The sequence below is a fragment of the Falco peregrinus genome, chromosome 1 (assembly GCF_023634155.1).
Source record: "Falco peregrinus isolate bFalPer1 chromosome 1, bFalPer1.pri, whole genome shotgun sequence".
Classification (NCBI taxonomy): Eukaryota; Metazoa; Chordata; class Aves; order Falconiformes; family Falconidae; genus Falco; species Falco peregrinus.
The window spans coordinates 22,175,716-22,197,957 of NC_073721.1; the positions used below are offsets into that span (position 1 = coordinate 22,175,716).

General features: G+C 41.7%; 1 long non-coding RNA gene across 1 annotated transcript in view; it reads left to right on the plus strand.

The window, feature by feature from the left end:
* LOC114011509 (uncharacterized) overlaps positions 1–22,242 on the plus strand; it is a 43,696-nt gene that overhangs the window by 5,703 nt on the left and 15,751 nt on the right. The window contains exon 2 of the long non-coding RNA XR_008749834.1: positions 5,146–5,294. This is a non-coding gene — a long non-coding RNA (uncharacterized LOC114011509). The remainder of the gene's footprint in view (positions 1–5,145; positions 5,295–22,242) is intronic.

Consider the following 22,242-nt stretch of genomic DNA (forward strand, 5'->3'; position numbering starts at 1 on the left):
CTGCAGTTCAACACCCAAAAAGTAGCAGAAAGCCTATACATCAACTGAATGTACTTTAGTAAGAGACTTACATTTAAGTAACCATACCTTGCATTGTGCTTCTGTTATTGGACATAAAACCATGAGGTTTGCTTTGCCATATACTGTTAGAGCTGAGAGTAATTTCTGGCTTGTGGCTGATGTATAGAAAGTTGCGGGTTTTAAAAGCTGTACTGAAAGGTCAAAAAGGCTGTGTGTTGCACCATTTTGTACTGGGACAATGTGGTGAAACTAAAACGGGGGGTCGTGAAATTTCAATTCTATACAAAGCCAAAAGGGTAGGAAAGGCCATGTTTTCAGATGTTTCAGCTCTCTGTGAAAAGTATTTCAAGGGTTCCCTGTTACTGCATGTATTGAGTGCAATATAAAGCAGCAAACTAAGTGCTGTTATTCTATGGACTCACAGTGTACTAGGTAAAAGCACATCCTTTGTGTGGAATTGCTTGTTATGCATAATATCCCTCTACAAAAGAGGTACTAGTATGATGTATCCCACATGGCCTTCTTTGGTGACATCACTAGAAATGCTTACTGTGAGCTCTGATTTCTTTATTACAGCCTAAATATTGTGAGTGTCACGACATCTTTTTGTTGTGTAGGCAAGCTGGTATGCTGATAACTTCTGACTCTCAAAAACGAACAGAAAATTCGCATTGCAAAGTAGAAACCTGGAGAGTGTGCTTTGGGGCCAAAAGTCAAGTGCAGCAGCACTCAAATTCAGCAGCGGATCCAAGGAATTTAAACTGGAATTAGCAAGGTCAGAAAAGACAGGGCTCCAAGAGGACATGCCTTGCAAAAGTCAGTTAACCTACAACATTATGCAAATTATTGCAAGCAATGGCTGCTGCATTCTACTGTAATTGTATACTGTATTTTGGAAATCTTGGGGATTTTATTTAGTTAGACCTGGATACCAGGATAACCTAAGCAGTATATTAGCTTTTAAGAAAAATTTAATTCTGCAGTGAGAATTTGATTGATGGTGATTTGAATGCAACTGTTAAATTTCTTGGTGTGGAGTTGGGAATGTTCTTAGGTACCACCTCTGTAAAATGCGCATAAGCACTTTCTAATATGGAGGAATGATGCTTTTCTAGACCTTTGGTTGTTTCTGCTTGTGAAAATACTATCCTTTGCCTTTCTTGCACTAGCACTTGTTAATACACATTTCTGTTTGTGGAATTTTGACATCTTCAGTAAAACTGAGGTGGTTGGTAGGCTTAAAGCAACCTAGTAAATATAAAGCCTGAGAAAAATTTATGCAGAAAGAATAGAATAAAATTATCATCCGAAACAGTGTGATACTGACTGTGATTTGGACTGTGTTGAGGTTTATATCCAAATTCACACATGCTAAGACTAGTTTTGGAGTCTGGACGCAAAGCTAGCATATCTGTGAAGACTAGTGGGTAAAGCTTTCTGTCCTGAGTACATCCAGAGCTTGAAGTTTCACACCTTCTCATGCTGGTTTGCTCAAACAGGCTCCTCCTTCCCCCAGGAAGAGAAGATTAATGGCTACATGAGAAGTTAGGGCAGGCTAAGTGTGTCATTGAATTGCATAAGCCCACAAGGTGAGTTGTAAAGGCCAAGGAGAAATGTGTTAAGAGACAAGGAAGGTAATAGGAATTCAGGATCAAACTGCTGATGTGTAAAACTTACTCTAGGATGAGCTTCTCTTAACAGGCAGTAGAGAACCTTCCACTTCTGTATCTCTTTCCTAGGATGCAGGAAAGACAAAATGCATAGACCTATCTAGGACCTACCCAACAGTGATTTGTACAGTTCAGGTTCATATTTGACTCCTCAAGAATAGTGGCTAGCAGTCCTACTGCTTTCAAGTATTTTAGATAGCTGCTGGGTGAAGATCAGCTTCCCTTCAAAAGTGGGTTTAGTTTTGGGGCAGGTATCCTATCATCCCAGCTTAGTTTGGTTTAGGTTATTTTTGAGAATGCTTATTCTAGTTCATAAACTATAAGAGACCTGGGAAATGATGGCTGGAAAACACCAGCGGTTGTTTGCATGCAAAAAGCTGGATATAGTCACTATGCCAACCAAGAAACAGACAAGCTCGGTCTTTATCATTCCATTTAAATTTCCAGGACGGTTAAATGAGACAAAATGCATGCAAAGTTACACGGCAGTTTGGTAGCTCGTCCTGTGAGGGAGCCGACTTCTCTTTTATGCTAGTTTGCTGGTTTTGGTGAACCTTTTTGGTAAACCTGCTTTTAAGTATGGACTCACACTTGATGTAACAGCAGTGGTACTAAGGGGTTGGTCTGGAATTCTTTCTCTCCCAGTATAGAGCCAGGCATTGAAAATAATTTCAGTTTGCTTTTGAATTTTTTTTTTTTCCTGTAAAGCCCATTTCTTTAAAAGACTAGTGAAAGAGGAATAAGTTTACAGGATCTGGCAATGTTTCTGCAAAAGCTCCATTTTAACCATAGTGTATTTCCAGAAAAAGACAGTAGAGGGGGCTCGTGAAATACACATGCTTTGTTACTTTCTGCAGCAAAATAAATTTCTTCATTTTTCTGCTGCTGGGGGTGGAAGAAGGTGCTGAAATTGTTTTTCAGGCAGCCAGCACACCACCACTGTAGACTGGAAGCTGAGGATAATTTTGAGAGAATGCCAAGTGAGATCTACAATGGAAAAAGCCTAAGGCACCTGAGGAAGTTAACTTAGGGTTACGTTTGATTTTTGGTTTTAATGTGTGGAATATATATGGAGCATGGAGTGACCTCACTTCCTTCACTGTGTAGTTTGCAGTCCTAGATTCAACAGAATAAGCTTTTTAAAATACTTTTCATATTTTAATCATTTTGGCAAAAATTCATTCCATTTTCAAATAATCACAAATTGTGACAACATCCCTTTGTGCAGAGATATGATCAAACACTAGATTTCCCACTGTAATAACACAATCTTAAATGCAACATAAATGTGGAAGGGGTGGAAAAGGTGAGTCAACAATGAACAAGAGCTATATGGGTAAAATAACCCAGTTAGTAGTATATGTCATGATACAAAGATATACACACACATAAGCGATTTGATTGATAGGTTTTCTTAGTTAATAAAATCTTATATGTTTTCCTGTGTTTCAGGGCTGTTTCTTCATGGGTTTTTTGTCCTTAATGTGTCAGCATGTTGATAAGCCGAAGTATCACAAACACTCGGAACAGAAATCCAGTCCTGCTGTAGTAAACCAGCATTGTTCTAAATGTTACATATATGACAGCATTTTGTTCTTTTTCTTCTATGTTTTAAGCATCTAAAAAGAAGTGCTCTAAAAGCTACCAGTTGCACTGTTCCAGTGCCCTGTCTGCCAGCATGCCTGGGACACTAAACCAGCGCACAATTAGCACATTACTTGTTAACAGAACAAATACACTATTGACTCAGAACAGTACTGCAAACAGTAGGACATAATACAACATCGATTGGATATGTGCTTGACTGTTCTCTTAATGTTTACTGTGCTGTTGAACAGATTAGAAAGTTGAACAGATTTCTTTTTGAGGTTTTTCTCACTGAAACACATTTGCCATTCAACATGCTGCGTTCTGACGTGACTTAACTGTTGACAGGAATGACCTTCAATTTGCTGCCCGTGACATGTATTGAACCTTGGTCAATACTCCCTTGCAGAGACATGGTCATAAGTGGTGTGTGGTGTGTTTAGTTCCATATTTCCCTTTCATAATAACATTGACATAACCAACGCACTGCTGGAACTATAGTGTTGTGTGTTGCGTTTTTTTCCAGGTAATTGAATTCATATGGATTTTGGCCTCATGTCCTGTAGGAAACCACAAGAACAAGGTGCTGAAAAATCCCCTGAAAGCTAGGCAATGAAAGTGGACCTTTACAGACCAGAGCTTTTGCTGAAATGTTATGTCCTGCGAAGTACATTACAAATGTTCATTGTTAATGGTGCTTAGATGTTACCTGAAAACAAAACCCTCCCAGTAAAGCAGCCAAACAGGGTGATTTTTTCCATGCAAAGGACTACAGTTGTGTTCTGTGTATGTGTGCCTGATGCAGAGTAATATGTCCTGGGGACTCTGAAAATGTATCAAAACCCGTAACAGGCCAGTTAGTAAAAGTATCTCATTCTGAATACATGTTTTCTCTGAAGTACTTTGTCAGTAAAATACTGGGTAGGTATAAAGAGTGTGCACACACACACACACACACCCCCCACACACACGCAAATTCTTCACAGACCAAGTGCTGTGCAATACAGATGTTGTTCACAAATCTTTGTCAGAAAGATTTTGTTGTAATGAGAGCTTTTTTATTGCAGAATATAATACACAAGGTTTGGTAGAAAGGTGCTGTACTGCTTCACAGCTCATCTCAGCCCGTATTGCTCTGTGCAGTCATGCACGTGTGACAGAATATCCTTGCATTTCCTGAGCTGTGTCTGGTGCAGAAACCAACCGTACAGCTTTTCATTGCTTTTTGCAGCTTTACTGCAAATTAGGTTTACCTTGAAGTCGTAATGAAGTTGTTCCATTTGTTCCTCATACTTTGATCCTGTGGCCTATGTTGAAAAGTGGAGTAGTTGGGCTAGGAGGAGGTGTTTTACAGGCAGCAAAAATCCTCTGGGAGCTGGCTAAGCAAGGTCAGGACTAGAGCAGAGCTGCCTAATCTGACATGTGATCCTGAACTGTAGAAAACTTCAAGTTCTCTGGACTTCTGAGATCTTAAATACCAATCAGAGGAAGAATAGAAACCATCAAAACCTTCCCTTTCTCTCTATTTTTTTAAGAAGCAATCAATTATTAAGTCACTTCCTACTGAAAAGGATCCAACCCAAACTCTAATGCTTAACCCTGTCACTTTTGTCGTCTGAGTCAAGCACAGAGGAGTTACAAATTCTCTTGCTTTGAGGAATGGGGAAGCAAGAAATACAGTAAAAGTATGCTGTGCTATTTCTTAAGTGGACTGAATAGGAAAGGCAGAAGTATTAATGACAAACTGTACACTTTGCCACATAGAGGAAGCTTGGAGCAAAATAAATTTAATTACTTCAGCATTTGTTGCAGCAACTTTACAAACTGATGTATTTTTATACTAAACTAGTTTTTTTCCTTATGCCAGGTATTTTATTTGAGGACCAGTGTCAGCACAAATCTTTCTGTCTTCAGCCTGCTGCAAGCCACAGATGCTACCTGCAGGACCAGGGATCAGTCTAGAGTTGATTACATCTAAAGAAACAGTGGGTGAGGAAAGTAACTATAGCTGAAAAGGTGAGCTGTGCTCCATTGTTGCCATAGATCTTGAATTATGTTTTTATCTGTGTGATTTTGTTTTATTGTAATTTTTCCTCTTCCCCCGTGCACACCCACCCACCTGCTCCCCCATAAATACAGAACACTACTCTGAAGCATGTCCACCACATGGCCTCTATTAGAAATCAAACTGGCCAGCCCAGATTTTTATAACCACAGCAAAATTAAGCTTTTGGGTGTACTATTTCAGGTCCAAGCAGACACTGAAGGAGATGATAGCAAACGCCTCTTCTTAAGACTATATAACTCTAGTTTTAGTTGGGCAATAGATACTGCCAACTTATATGTCTCACCTGATTAAATGACTCAGTATCTGAATGGAAGTCCCTTTCTACCCCAAATCAATATGATTTTTAGGGAGAGCTAAGAAAAAGGAACCGAACTGGATATTTGTAATGAGAAGGAAAAAATCCCTCCCCTCTTTTTTCTATGGAGATGAAAAAGAACCCCAAACCACAGGCCCAAGTCTTGCCAAACTCATCTTTACTGGAAGCAGCTGAGTCTTTGGACAAGCTGGAGCTGGGTTAATGAGCAGAGTACAAGTGGGTTTATTCCAACAGAGGTCTATACTGCATGGAGCACTCACATGAATCACTGAGTGACATGTCTCCTGCAGTCCTTGACATAAGTCTTTCATGTTGAGGTACTTTCAGTTAAATGGGTCATTAATGGTGCATCTTTTGCATCATCAAATTCCCTCAAGAGCTGCTCATCTTTGTTGGCTTATGCACAGCAATATCCTTCTAAGTCCTTGGCATCTGTCCCCTGTATGTAATTATGTAGAAATTAATCTCCATGCATGTGAATAGCTCATTTTCCAAGAATGACGTGAGAGCTGCTTGCATTGTTACTAGTAAAGCACCTAGATTTATCAAACAACTCTGCAAGGAACAGGCACATAAACTTCAATGTGTAAATAATATGTTAATATTCTAGCTGTCTGGTCTACACTCAGATGTTGGAATGCAAATGCTTTCTTTTTTCTGTGAAGACAGCAAATGTTACATGTTATCCACTATGTAAATGTCCTTAGATAACATTAATCAAAATGGCTTATCAGCTGCAAAACATACTTCTAGATGTGCATCTTCAGGGCAGCCCAAAGCCAAATGGGTGACAGGCTTCTAATAGATGGCTCATGAAACCCTGTTCTGCCAGCACTTGTCTTTGTTAAAGCTGAACTGTAGTCCATGTTCTCATCCCATGATACAGGGTGTGATATATGTGGGCTGGTCTTAGAAACTCTGATTCCTTCATGCCAGAGGAAAAACAGGAGCATGAAAGCAATGCAAATATGCAACCCAAACACACGCAAGTCTTTTTCCCACAGATCCCTGAACTTTGAGAGTTTCTTGCAAGACTAGAAAGCTAACTGAAGAGAAGCATCCAGTCAAATCCACACAGAAGTTCCCTCAGAAGTCTGATGTCCTAGTGGTCTATGCCATCATTTCGAACGTAGTAAATGTGCATTTCCAGTGGTATATGCTGTTACTAAGATAAAAATTGGAGCCCATACTAATATGGTAGGTTGGCTTCTCTATGTACAGCAGAACAGAAATTGGGTCAAGGAATGAGCAGGAAGTCAGCAGTGACACTGCTTCACAAGCAACTAGTTTTGTACTTGGGGTTGAAACTACATAATCCATAAGCCACTAACTGTATATACAAAAATGTGAAGTTCAACATATTCTATTGATAACTTTCTGAGCCATGGTTTCCTGTTACTTTCCATGCAGCACAGAGTTAGCTGTGTTAACAAAATAAGAACTGGATGTGTTTAAAAGCTGCCTGCCCATTCGAGTAATATGGTTCATGTGAGCGTAGACCTCCACGTTCTTGGGAAGGTGGGGCAGCCAGTAGTGGAGTAACAAGCCTAGACAGTCTGTTTGATTGCTCAGCCTCACATTGGTCTGTAGAAAAGCACGTCCTGTTGGATTCCATTTCCAAATATTTTAAGAGCAGGGGGATAATCAAGGATGCATTTGTTGAGAGCAAATTGTGCTTGACCAGCTGGATTGCTTTCTCCAATGAAATGGCTGATTGTATGGTTCAGGGGAGAGCAATGGACACAAACTACCTTGGTGTTTAGAAAAGCTTTTGACAGGATCTATCACAGCATTCTTGTTTGGAAGCTGTGGTATGGGCTTGAAGAACAGATGGCCAAATATGCTTAAAGTTGCCTGAGCTGCCAGTCTTGGAGGGTAGTAATGATGGGCCAGATGTCCAGCTAGCAGCTGGTTAAGAGTAAAGTACCCCGGGGATTGATTTGGGAGCTGTTATTGTTCAATAACTTCATCAGCAGCCTGGATGATGAAACAAATTGCCCCTATGGCAATTATTAAGTTGCCCTTTATATATGTGTAGTAGTTAGTAACAGAACCTGTGAGGCTACTTATTTTCTGGTGGTAGACTTGGGATTTTTTTGCTAGTGCTGGGTTTTGCAACACTTGATCTTCTGTGAAGCTGTCGAGAACTTTTAAATAAGCTGATGTAGTGGATTTACCTTGGCTGGAACCAGGTGCCCACCAAGCTGTTCTATCACTCCCCTCCTCCAAAGAATGGGGTGAGGGGTGAAAATAAGCTGTCAAAAAAGCTTGTGGGTCAAGGTAAAGGTAGTTTAAGGAAGCAATAGTTTAATGAAACATGTGTGGAAGCAAAGGAAAACAAAAGATGTTATTCTCTACTTCCCATCAGCAGGCAATGTTCAGCCACTTCCTGAGAAGCAGGGCTCAGTATGCGCAGTGGTTGCTCCGGAAGACAAATGTAAATAACAAATGCCCCCACTTCCTCCTCCTCTCTCTTAGCTTTTATATCTAAGCAGATGTCATATGGTATGGAATATCTCTTTGGTCACTTTGGGTCAGCTGTCCTGGCCATGTCCCCCGCTCCCAAGGTCTTGCCCACCCCCAGCCTAGTGGTGAGGATGGGGAATGTTGGAGAGACAGCCTTGATGCTGTGCGAGCGCTGCTCAGCAGTAGCCAGAACGCTGGTGTGTGTCACCACTTTTCTAGCTACCAGTACAAACCACAGCACTATGGGGGCTGCTGTGGGGCTCAGCCAGACCCAATGCAGCTGCATTTACTTGCCAGTATTAGAAATAAAAAGGGACCCTGGTAAAGTAGTATGTGGGACCTTGTTAAGTCCAGTTCCATGAGCAGCTTAAAACCTTATGAACAAGGTGAAGCAGTCCAGCTCCAAGAGCGATTCAATTATTATTTTAGTAAATCTTATACATTTGACTTGCTGGAGCAGTTTAGTACCTTCATACAATATAAAGATTAGATTACAATGTTATTCTCTTGCCAAACAGTGGCACTTCAAAATAGGTCTGAGTTCCTATTTTGGTGTAATTTTCCAGAATAGTGGCTTGCTTAATGATTTATGCTGAGAGGACTTTTGCTCATATTAACACCTTCAAAGTACAAGCTAGAAGACTAGAATCTATCAAAAGACTTTTTTTTTTTTTTCTCCTGATATAATGTCTTAAATTCTGAACTAATTATTTAGTGGCTGGAAATATGCTGTGATCTCACATAAAATAATTTTCTAGGTGGAAGGAGAAAAATAGTATCTTAATTTTGGTGGTCCCTGAGGAGAGCAGAAGTAAAATACTGTTTCCAATACAGACTTTCAAGATTTTGTGGCATTAATTAAAAGCATGATTTGGGGCTGTTATCTGTTGAAGGGCATAGAACTTGCAGTGCCTAACAAAGTGCTCTAAAAAGAAATCACTTCAGTTATGCATCGTGGATGCTGGTGCTTTCATACAGGTTTGTGTATGTTTGTCATGATGCTTGTTTTGTAAGAACATAATAGAAGGGCAATACTGAGAAAAAAAGTCTCCCAGCTTCCAGTCATTTTCAGTTCAAGGAACCTCCTAAGCTTCATATAGTTTCTCAGTACCGAGTATCTTGGTGAACTTTTTTCCCATGTTTCTGTGCATCCCCTGCCTGACTGCATGTGAATTGTTCACATCCAGGACATCTTGTGGCAAGGAATTATACAGTTTAACTAAGTACGCCATGGGAAAAATAGGTTCTTGTGTGTTCTTGAACCTGCCACCTGCTAGTATCGTTTCACAAACCCCAGGTCTTGTGCGGGAAGAGGCAGGCAGTAGCTAGCCCCTATTCACCCTCTTCTTGCCACTTATGATTTTACAGATATCTTTTGCTCTTCTCTATCATCTTTTCTAGATGAGAAAGTCCTGGTTTATGCAGTCATTCTTTATATGAAGGCATTGGCTCTTCAGACCACTGGCCATCCTTGTCCCTCCTTGAACTTTTTCCAGTATCAGTCAGGTGTTGTTGAGGATGGGTGAGAAGGACCAGAATTGCAATAATTATCCAAGCTCTGGATGAAATGTGGATTTAGACAGCAGAATTGCAAAGTTCTCTGCTTTTTTAATAATGCTGAATTATTTCAGAGTTTTGATGACGGTGTACTGAGCTGATATGTTTTCTTGTCTAACCCTAAAATCTAGCTCTCGAATCAAAATAGGCAGGATGTTCCCCATCATTGTGTCAGTGAAGTTTGGGCTGGTGTTCCACTTACGTCACTTTACATCAGAGCTGATGTGTCTTTCTAACACTCTGTTACTTAGTCCTGTAGGTTCTCCTGCAGTTCTTCACAATCTGCTTTTCTCTTTACTAACTTAAATAACAAAATTACTAGACTTTGTGAGTGACTATTTATCCCCTTTTCCATGTTGTTTGTGAATAGCTTTCCACATATGCTGCAGTGTGACTAGTGGTTATCACCAAGCAGCCAAATGCATTGGTTGTTTTGAGGCAGAAAAACTGTAGTTGCTGAAGAATGATGGAACTGATTCAGATTTAAACATGGGACTGTGATGCGAGTGTGTTTGCTAGGTCATTACTTTTGATTTTGGACTTTACACCCATTAGCTCAGGTCCACTGTTTTACCCACAGCAGCGAGACTGGGGCTGCTGTTGCAGGATCCCCTCAGATAGTCTGCAGTTTGTTCCCTTGCTCATAACCTGCAATTCTACCTTTCCAGGTAGTGCATACACAGGAAACTTGTCTCTGCTTCTTGGCAGAGAGCTGCTGACCGCTGGCTTCTGCTTGCTTTGTTTTTTACTAATTCTCCTACTTCAGTCTACATGGTTTTCAATCAATCCTGAATGAATTACTGTGGACCTGCTTGGGTAAGCTTCGGCTCAGCGTTTGGCATGTTTCTGCCACCATTTGCTTGCCCAGCCAGCCTAGACCTGGCTTACTTTTATCACTTCAGGCTTATGTATGATTAAGCAAAATTTCACTGATATTGCCCATATAATTCTGCTTAGAAACAGTTTTCTGTGAAATACAAAATAGGTTTTTGTTAATATTTTCTCTGTGAAATACACAGATACCTTACAGAAACCAAACATCACCGATACAAGTTAATTTAAAAAACTAATCTAATTCCTTCAATTTCATTGGAAGAATATCAGTCATTAATAAAAAAAAAAAACAAGCCAGAAGGAGGTTTGATTCTGCATTGGTATTCGTAAGGTAGAAAGCTACGAAACTGAGCAAAAGTCTTTCCAGCCCAGCATTTCATCCCCAGAAATGGCTAGTAGTGGGTTTTCAAGGAAAGAACCTAAAGAACACGCTGTGCTGCTATTTTTTGTCATAAGCAGAGGTAGTTCTGCAACATTTGTCTGACATCCCTTAGGCAGAGAGATGCTCACACACACGGAAACTGTGCAACAGTTGGTCAGGGTCAGGGCTGGCTCCAGAGTGCCTTGGGCTGAGGTGGCTGTACTGCCCATGTGCTGCACAGCTGGGTCTTCCCATGTGCAGGAGTTGGCACCCAGAGCTGATGCATCCTGAGTGCCCTGGGTATGCTCTGCATGCGTAGGCCGTCTGTGCAGCACCTGGGCAGCAGATGTTGTACGGCTGGTCAGTGCTGGGCATGCATCGTGCAAATGTCCTGTGGGGACAACTGTGCAGTGGGCTGTTCTGGGGGCTTTGCTGATCACCTTGGTCATCTGAGTGTCTCGAGCCCATAACCTGTATGTATATGGACAAAACGCCCTTCGAAAAAGGTGATGTGTCCCAAGGAATCTAGATCATGCAGGATATGCTTAATAAAGAGTTTTTAATAGCTGCTATGGCTACATTTCTGGTGCATGTCGACGTTTGGGCCTAATCTCTCTTCCATTGAAGCCAGGGCCAAAAATCACACTCATTCCTACCAAAGCTGTCACTGGAATCCCTTTCCGCTTTCACCAAAAATCCTACTGCCAGTACGTATGAGAGGAATTGGACAGTAGGGAAGGGCAACATGCACTGAAATCAGTGCCTGTGTAAATCATGGCAGTTGTGTCAGTGACTTGTCTGGAGTCAGGACCTTGGCCATATATTTTAATTCTTGCAGTGCTGAGTTTCCGTTCTGCTGACAGGGAAGAGGAATGACTAAAATCACTGAATTCACTGGCTGTAGCAGTAGGTTCAGCTCATTTCTCTTCTGCAATTGCTCTTTGTCTTGGGTAGTTACCCTGTTGTTAAGAAAAATCAGTCTCGATGCATCTAACTCACAAGGGTTCCACAAGGCTTGCAAACATCTCTGAGGTACTCACAGCTGCTGAAGTGCTTTTGATTGACAACACCACTTTCATGTAATTCTTCCATGTTTCCTTTTGTATTGTTTTCAATTGCAGTAATTTCAACAGAGCTGTCTACAGTCAGAAACTATGGAAATTGAATACAAAAAGATGTAATATTTCAAGGAAGAGTAAGTATCGCAGTGTCATTTTTTTTTCCAAGAGAAAGGATATAGGTTTCTCAAGAGCAGCTCTGTATTCTCAGTTTAACTGGCAGACAGGAAATGCTTTTTCTTTCTTTAGGTCCCAAAGGATGTTTCTTTGTTAGAAAGCCAAACCTCCATTTCCTCTATTTCTTGTAACTGATAGCAAACCTGGTGAACATAGAGTAGACTTGGCATCAAATGCATGAACTTGTAGCTTATTTCTTTTACAAACCAATTTCGTTTGAACATTGGAAGTCTGCCTTTGTTTTCTGCTAGATAACTTGGTAGGCAACTAATTGATGTTCTTGTGGCCAGATGCTGGAGCCTACCCTGATGTTAATGAGACTTCACTAACACAAACAGTCTCAATGAGGTTAACAGCAACCCATGTGTGTGTGGAAGTCCCTGGTGCAGCTGTTTTATGCTGAGAAATGTTAACAGTGGCTTGGTCTCAATCCCAGCTTTGACCTGCAACAAATTCCCCTTTTCTTCCCCAGGGTCCTGTGCATACACTGAATATGGCTGGACTGCATATATAAAGCATACATAGAGGTACCCAAGCGAGCTTTGGTAACAGAAACAATAGCTATGTACAGCCACAAACCTGCTTTTAAGAGCGCTAATTGCAGTTTGGGTGGCAGAGCATGCTGTCCAAATTGCTGTGCAGCTAACACGTGGACTCGTGCGGTTAAATGTCAGGATGGGAATTTCAAGAGCATTTTGAAACAAATCAGTCTTGTAGTGATCAAAAAGCAGTGACTGCAGCCAAGTGGTTAGGTTGGGTAAGTCAGATATCTAGGATGCTGAGTAAGTGTGGTATGATGATTTGGAGCAGGTACAATGTAGCTGAGAAGGCTGGAGAAGTATTGCAAGAATAGGCAGAAAATACCATCTTAAACAGTGCAAAACACACAGCAGACACCAGCACTTGGAAGTCACGCTTCTGGCTATTGCTGGTACCTGACTGTCAGCTGGAGGGCTGCAGGGGCAGAAGCAGCGTGTGGCTGCAACTGACCTCACGTTCATGGATGCAAGACTCTAAGCACCAACTGTGTCTTTTTATTTGTCTTTCTAGAGGTTAGGAACCTTGGTTGCTGGAGTCTGCCATCTCTGCAAACTAGTCTGACTCAGTATCTGCAGCGTTACTTCTTCACTGTCTTTGTATTTTCAGGGGATGATTTTTCTTGATTTACTTCAGACCAGGACAGAATACCCCTGTGCTTTAAAGGATTGCTGCCTAATGAGTTTCTGTGATTCTGAACTTTAGTGTAAAGTTTCTCAGCCATGAGGCTCTCCTTTGCAGAACTGCTGAGATTATTTTCATTTACAATTAAACGAGAGGTAAAGTTTAGCCTCCCATTTTGTTTGGTTTTGTGCCCACACCTCTGAATTGCTTCTGCAGTGGTTTGTCTGACTGTGCAGCTGTAGAGACCAGACAGAGACAAGGAAGACTTTAGCTATTTGATTGTCATCCAGCTGGCAATAGTAGTGTTGGGTTTGGGGAGTTTTCTAGCTGATAAGTAGGTTTATATGTTTGAGTTTGATTATTCTAGGCGGACTGTTGTGTTTACTTCTGGTTAAAAAGTTGCTCGAGCAACTAGATGCATACTTTCATCATATGCAGGCATTTGTGCTTTGTCAGTGAATTAGCTACATATTTCTTGTTTAAAAGTTCCAAAATATTCCCACATGCTGCTTGTCCTTGATACATGAATCACAAGGCGAATGGCAAATTTAGGAAGCCCCTTATAACAAGCATACAAATAAAAATTAAGAACTCATAAAGGGCAAAATTATAGGTTAGAATTCTGATAGTTGGGTGTCTTAATAAATACTTGTTTTGCTTGCAAACAATCTGCAGAAACATTTTAAAAGTTTATCTGTGAAGACAATATTTTCAGAAATAAAAACTACATTTTTTTAGGGGAAACTATAGCAGTAAAGGAGCACAAGAAAACAGAAGGAAACATGCAAGTAGCAGGCCTATGATGTTGCCTGACTTGAATTGTATACTTCAGTTATCCTGAAGTTAAATTTGATCATGAATAGTCAGTTCTGCAATGAAGTAGTTTGCTGTAGCACTCAACTACCATTCAAAGAAGACAGTGAGGCTTTTTGACTGGTGTAGTCCAGCTTTTATAAAATAGGAAGCTAAAATTGCAACTTTATTCAAGGCATCAGGAAATTTCAACTGTCTTAGCTGGCAAGAAAAAGAATATAAATTTTAATAGACTTGATAAAAACAGTTTTATGGTACGAGATGAGTAGTCAGCCTCTGAAAACCCATGTAGATAACTACTGGTCAGTTTTCATGTAAATACTTGATATGAAATTAACCACTTAATAATTTAATCATCAGTCTAACTGATGAATGGAGTCATTAGCACCTACCTATTTTATCTAATGCTGAGACACCAAGGTTCTTTTAGGTTGTGTTCCCAACAAGAATTTGTCTGTTTGTCTCCAACTGCATATTCTTTGTAAAATCATAATAGCAGGATGTGGTTGGAACATCATACATGATATTACAGCTGTTAACAGCAAGGCTTTTCCAGGAAGGGATGTTGGAGATGTATCTGATATAGTGCTTGCAGTCATACCCCAGGAAAAATACTGACCTCTTGTCAGACTGGATGTCTGCTGTTAGCTTACCAACTACAGGAGAGGAGTGGTGAGGCTGTATGAATTGGTGGTCTTCACAATTATTCTCACTGGTCTTCAGCAAAGTCCCTTGACCCTTACTGGAAAGCTATGCAATAAGGTGCTTCTGGTTCACTAAAACCAACCAACCAACCCCCAACTACATGCCCTGTCATCCTATCGTGAACTTACTCGAAATGGAGCAACAGAACTGTACTTTTCCAATAGAAAATACGGACTGTGATCTTGTTGCTACCACACAAAACAAATACCACCTATTTGCAAAGTAATTCTTCCTACATCTTGATGGCTGGCTTTGCCACTGAATTATTCTTAAATGGGATCCATTTTAAATGCAAACCACTTTCTTAATTTCCTCCTGATTAGTCTTCTGTAGACATTACGTAGGTCAGTGGTCCCTCAAGATAGAGATGACCTCCTGCAGGGAGGATAAATAGGAGTCCAGGGTTTGTTCACAGGCCTCACAAATCTGTGTTGCTCTCCAGAGGGTCGGTTTTCTCTCTTTCTCATTCCTTTGGAAAAAAATCTTTGGTCCAAAGCTATCTGGAAAAACATAAGGTAAATGCAGCCAGCTCAGATATCTGAATCTGTGAAGAAGGTAACACCAGGTCCCAGAAATTAGCTGGGATTCATGTGCCAGTTCTGTGATCTCTTTGGCATCTTCTGAATAGAAATACAACTCAGAAGATTTCCAACTAGTGTTGCCCAAAGCAGAGTTCATTGGGCATGACGATGAAGACAGACAATCAGAGACATGTAAACTTGCAGTTGGGTGGGAGCTTTACGATACAATGACACTTTCCTAAATTTGGACTCAGTTGCTGGTAGTTTGGGAAGCATTGCCACAGTCACATTAAGGTTTTGAGAGAAGATTTCTTTGCTTAGACTTAGTCCGTTGTGTAGGACTGATATTTCAGAAAATGAAATGACAGATAAAGCATCCCATTGCTTCACTTCAGCTGAGTTTTACTTTGTACCAAAAATCTTTTAAATGAAGAAACTTGTCAGAGCACTAAATTGGAAAGAAACAATTGTTTGGCTGCTGTAGACACATGAGATGGACCTCAGTGGTTTCCACATTTACCCAAGGACCTTACTTCACTTGTGGAAGCCACATTCTGTAAGAAATCGGTCGCCATTCAAGTAGTGTTTGGACAACACTTGACATGCAGGGGAGGTGATAGAGCTGACAGGAGCATGACCAAAATATGTGTGTGTTTATACAGCTTGTGCTTATCACAAGGCAGAACTTTCCTTCACTACAATAATACCCCAGTGGATGTTGCTCTACTGATGTACATAGGTTTGCTGTTTCCTCTTCGTTACATGGTCACTCTGCCTTGTGGGCAGATGAAGGGTGCTGAGGTATGTGGACCTCACCAAGCCCAGTATGGCCATCCTGGTGGGTTCCTCCTGCATAACACAGGGAGAGGAGCTCGGAGACGAGCAACGTGTTTGCTTTATGCTTGACCCAGGTACTGAAGGGAAGAAAAACATCTTTGAGGTTTTACTATGCACACTGGTGTGTGTTTTGCTTTCCATAGAGAAGAGTGATGAGCCAAAGAGGCAGCTGTTTCAGTGGGTGAAATATAAGTAAATTACCAATGGCAATGGGTCTCTTGTTGATGAAGAAGCTCTTTTCCTGGTTCTGATGACCCACTCTAAATATAAACCTCCAATCAGGCATTTCCCCCCTCCCCATTTGTCAGATGAACTGTAGGTTTCAACAACTACTTAAGATGCTGTGGTTGAAATAGGATCCAGAGGTGTGTGTATGTTCTTACTGACTGGCTGCCATAGTAAAAGCTCTGTGGTTTGGTGATCCAATTTAGTATAAATCACCATTTTAATGCTTAGTGATATATCATAGTGAGACATCAGCCTTTGAGAAGTGTCTTTGTGGCTGTTATGGTGCAGTGATGAGGCCAAAAATGCTGCTCTGAATAAGGTTCATTATTAAGGTAGACTGAACTACCACTGTGTTCTACAACCCCTGCAATCTATAACACATCCTTTCACCAATACTTTTTAAACTGCAGGCCTTGAAGCTACATGTCAGCTTAGCACAAATGCTCTGTGCTGCTTCTTCAGCACTGTTAATTGGTGCCATGGCTTGGTCCTCATTTTTTGCAAGAAAATCATGGCGCATCATGTGCTTGCTGATTCAGTTTGGGAGTAGGGTGGTGGTGAAAAATTTATTTGTTCCTTTTGAAGTAGATTTTACATTTCTGCCTGATGTGCCTTTTTTCAAGTGCTGTAACAGCTGGATTTCCAAACAGACATTGTGGAGCCCAAATTGTCCAACAACTTTTGATGAGGCTTTCCAAATGTTTCAGGGAGGAACAAGGCCCAAATATTAATGCTTCTAAGAAAGCAAGAAGGTTAATTCTCTCCTGCTGTGTGGAATCAGAACCCCCTTCTGCTGTGTGGAATCAGTTCATTATTTCCAGAGGTACTGCAGCTTCTCAGATAAGACTTCTGTGTGTTTTTCTGTTTAGGAGCTAATTCAAATACAACTGCATCCATCACTAAGGCTGTCAATAGTGTCTCTGTTCCCGTGATGTGTAAAGATGTGCATGAAGGTCCCATGTAATAATTTATTCCTGTCATATGAGTATGAGGGGAAGTGTGTAAGTGACAGAGAGAGAAGAAAAATAGATTAAGTACGGGAAAAGAAAATTGAGGTGTTTCTGTAAAGCTTGTGGAGGTGATGAATGCTGTTGATGTAATATGCAAACAGCAAAACAAGTGGTTTGGCAGTCACTGTAAAGCAATTTACCTTGCTGACCAATGTCACCTCAGTTGCATTTCTGTGCTCCTTTTATGGCTTGCACACTCCTGTGGTTCCTAGTCTCTAGCTCTGTGCCTCAGTCATCCAGGGCTGTTTTTTTTCTATTGGTGCATAAAAAATGGTGTTGCACAACTACTTGTTACTAAAGATAATAGCAGCTCCATCATAATTTTCAGATCCTCTGTGGGAATGCATAACCTCCTGCCCATTGCTGTGGAGCATACATGACTGTAATGGGGCTCTGAGGTCACCTGGGATTTTCCCAAGCTGCTATGGTTTGGGTGGGTATCAATTAAATACGTTAGTCAAACATAGAGAGGATGCTGCTGTTAGCCTGGACTTCAGGACATATAACAAGTGAGAGCCCTCAGTCTCATGCAGATTTGACTGAAGACAGCTAAAACATTGATGTGGTCCCATCTGCCAGGGAGGAGGCCATGTCTTCTGGCTGGACTGCATGCTCTATGGCATAAGATCACTAAAAGCTGTGATAGCAAGACTGAACCCTAGCTCTGTGGGAGCTGTGCCCAATTGATAGCGCAAAAGCTGCAACCCAGCACTCAGAATGCGACTGATCACATCTTGGATGCAGACACTGGTCTGAGGTTCCATTAGAAAGGGCGGCAGGCTGCTCTAGCCACGACCTTCAGCCTGAGAGGGGGGGTTAGGTCAGCTGAGACTGTAGCAAAGAACCCACGGAGTGAAAATGTCAGTCCTGTTCAAATCCCTGTAGCAGCATAAAGTTTCACATGCACTGTAAGATGGTAAGTGAAGGACGAAACATCATAAAGCTCCCTCACAGCCTGCCTGCAGTGATGATGCTGCCGTGCTGGCACGGTGGAGCCAGAGCCAGGGCTGTTGGTGCACCTGGACGCTGGCACTGCTCCAAGCTTTGCTGGTAAGTCTGAACAGGCCCTTGAAATACCCCCAAGGGTACACGGTGCTGCATCTCAGCCCCTGACATTGCTTTGTTAGAGCTGGAGGCAGCTGCAGCATCTCTTGTTCAATTGCAGCCTAGCTCTGACCAGTGGCCTGTGGATGTTAGTTAACTGATATTCAGCTATCCCTTTTCTGTGGGCATTAGTGAGCTTTTGGGGACTTATAGGAGCACAAATTAGTCACCTGGGTTGACCAAATGACTGTGAGGCAAGAACACCTGCATTTAATCTGGAAGGTCACCCTTTATCTGATGAAGAGAGCAGGAAAAATGGATTGGGTAAAAATTGCTGGGTCTGAAGGATGATACTGTTAAAATGGATGGAAGCAGCAGGCACCCAATACTGTGTAGCTCAGTGAGTGGTGGCTCACAGCGTGCAAATATTGGCTGGACAAGATTAATTTTGACCTTAGGGTTTTGGTTCGTAGTGTTTCCTCAGTGTGGCATTTTAAACTCAGATAAGACAAATCAGAATGAATATTTAACGTGAGTGTGTGCAGGCACAATGCTGGCTTGCAAAAGCCAAATCTGCACTTCAGAAGTTTCTGAGGCAGTGTCCATATAGGGGAAAAAAAGCATAGATGTATATGTGTTTTGTTTCTTGTTACGGTTTCTTTCCACTGTTGTATCTTGCCGAGAAGACACTGCCAGCTGATGTGTTCTGGTCTCTACAAGTGTTTTAATGCCTCTGTGGACAACTGAGACAGCCTGTTTTGATAGATCTCAGGAGTGCTCCTTGATGCAACTGATCACCTTTTCTGCTTGATGGATAATTGTTTAGGATAATAATGTGGCAGCCTGGTTAAAGTCTTAACTCAGTGGAGAATATTTGCTTGGGTAATTCTGGTCAGTAAGGAGCAAGCTCCCTTTCCTGTGCTATGCCACCGGCATCTGGTTTATTTGCATTTTTATTGTAGCAATGGGAAACTGTATAGTAACAGGAATATTGAGTGGCCATAAAACTATGCATGTTTCAAAGAACAAATGTGTGTGCCTAAATTTTTAAGCCAAGGTTAAGAGTGGGAAAGTATAGCTAAATCTTTCTCAATAGCAACTCTTGTGCAAGTCCCAGGTGTTTCAGACTAATTACTTAAAAATATGCTTGCTCACAGTTGTACAACAACAGCTATGAAATACTCAGAATTTAACAAATCTCTTTTTTTAAGCCTATGAAACCACATAGTCCACAGAAATGCTTGATAGGACACAATTAATTAATCCAAATATTAAATTAAGAAGAAGCTTCCTGATTTACAGCAAAGATCTCATTGTCTTCAACCTACAAAGCCTCTCTAAGTTTTATGCCCCTCTCTAAATCTTATGGTGGAGAACAGGAGCTATTCTAGATTTTGTGGCTTGAAAAAAAACCTCCCTCTCCTCTTTATCTTTGTCTGTTCCCGTACCTTCTTATGACATCATGGATTGTATTTAAGTGATTGTCATACCCTGTCTGCAATGCAAATGAGTTTGTGGTGTCTGCTTTTCCACTTAATGGCTCACTTGTCTCCTGTACTACTTTGAGACCTTATGCAGTTTTCTGTTTTCTGCTTTTAGAGAAATGCTATCATTTGGTGGTTCAAAGGTGCAATAAGCTATTTTAAGAGGGCACGGTTCAGACTGTATCGCCTTGCAATACTACTGTCAGTAAGTATCACTGAAGGAATTACTGGTACCTTGGTTCTGTTATCACAGCTGTAAATGCCAGTCAGATTCTGGCAGAAGTGAATTTCTTCCCGAAAGTGCAACGTGGTAAGATCTTAAAACTGTCAGTGATTCAAAACAAACTCTTCACTGTAGCAAGTGTGATTGGAAGGATACCTGTGTGATTAAACAAGCAGCTTGGGAAAACACCTTTTGAAATCATCCCTCAAAGGCTCCTTGCTGCATGTTCTCTGCAGCCTGCTTGGGAAGAAGGAAATAATCGCTATTTACATGGGAATGTTAAGCTGCCCATCTGCACGCTTTTACCTCCACACTTCGCTGTACCCCTGCACTTCTTCCTAGCAAACCTGACTTGCTGCACTTCAAGCTAAGTATGCTTTTGTGTTCTTTGCAAGAGAAAATTGTAATTATTGATAGTAGGCTCATAGTTGGCTTTAGCAAAGAAGGGTAGAGAGGTAAACTGTGGTATTTGCTTACAGCTGAAGAGATGAGCTGGCTGCTCTGAGGGTAGGCTGAGCTGCTAATCCTTCCCTCTTGCTTGTACGGGCCTATACTAAGATGCCTTTGGGCTGGCTTTGGAGGAGGACTGAATCACTGACAACGTCTGCTCCCATGTTCTTGCTTTCCAAGCGACCATACCTTGTAGTGTGACCCACATTCAGAAATTTAGATTACAACGGAGTAAAGGAATGTTAAACAAGCAGTGTTATGGTGGACTGGAAAATCAGAGAATAACCTTCCCAGAGTCATAGCTGGACATGGTGCAGGGGACACATTTTTCTGTGATGATGTATTTTTTAGCGTAACTTCACAGCATCCCCTGCTCGGTACCTGTTATGGAAGCTGCTCACCCCACCTCCCTGCTTCTTTGACTGTGCCCTGGTTGCACCTCTCCTGGCACATGTCCAGATCATTTTGGAAACATCTGCTCATCTCTGATGTAGCGTTGGTTTTGCTAATCTACAGAGACTCACTACTTCAGTGAGAGAGTTTGTATACTTTTTATACATGTGGTAATACTCGGGGGGGGGGGGGCGCAAATCAAACTCTCAAAGTATAGGAAGGGCTGCTCCTATTGTGTGTGCTTGACTGCTGACATGCACACATGAAGCAGGGTGATGGAGCGTCAGGGAGGAAAAACAACTGAGGGTCACCTGTAGTTCTGTACATTTGTCCTTCTCTGATGTTTCCAAATCTTTTGAAGGTTATAAATTGTTATAACCTTTTCAAGGTTCAACCTTTATAACCTTTTCAAGGTTATAAATTGTCTTTAAAATGTGGTAGTAGCATGAATGCACTAAAATGTCAGCAAGCGTGAAGTGAAAGATATCTGCCACTATGTACCTCCTGACAACATGCAGCCCAGCTTCTCTTTGCAGCCTACAAGAAGGAAGCTGAGTGCAAACGCCCCCAGCTTGGAAATCCAAGCCTGAGGCGAGGCCACCCGCCCTTGAGCCAGCTCAGGGTATGGTGGGAGGCTCTGTCGCCTGGTCCACCCCTGCATAAGACTGTCTGTCCTACCTGTATAACAAGAGCTCAGGTGTGAAGGGTGGCAGCGCCTGCTGCTTTCCCCACAGCAGCAGCTGCTGCATCTTACCCTAGGGGCAGCAGCAGAATGCCCTTCTATCCAAGTTCTCTGCTGGCTTTTCATCCCAGCCCTATCCTTCATCTTTTATATGTGGGGGAGGAGGAGGACTCTGTTATCATTTTTCTGACCTGTCCCTTCCTCCTAAGGCAGCTGGGGTGGGGTAGATTGGCCTTTGTAGAAGGAGTAGGTTTGGGACTTATGGAGGCCTGCTGGTGTGGTCCTCAAAGGCAGACGATGAAAGCAAGTGATGGGAAGGGGGCTTTCCTCCTCCCTAATGTTTTTAATCTCAGTGCCTCCTCCTCACCTGTTCTGCATCCTCCAGGATACATTCTGCTGCTGCAGAAGCAAAATTGGATCTTGCCTCTGGGACTGAGATGCCTCAAGTGCTGAAGTCTCCCTTGTCTGTCAAGGACACTGTCCCACTTAATAGCCTCTGTTTGGGGTGTGACTCTGCATGGGCAGAGGTATTTCCCTGTGTTCTGGGAAATTTTAAACACTGGGAATATAGTATTA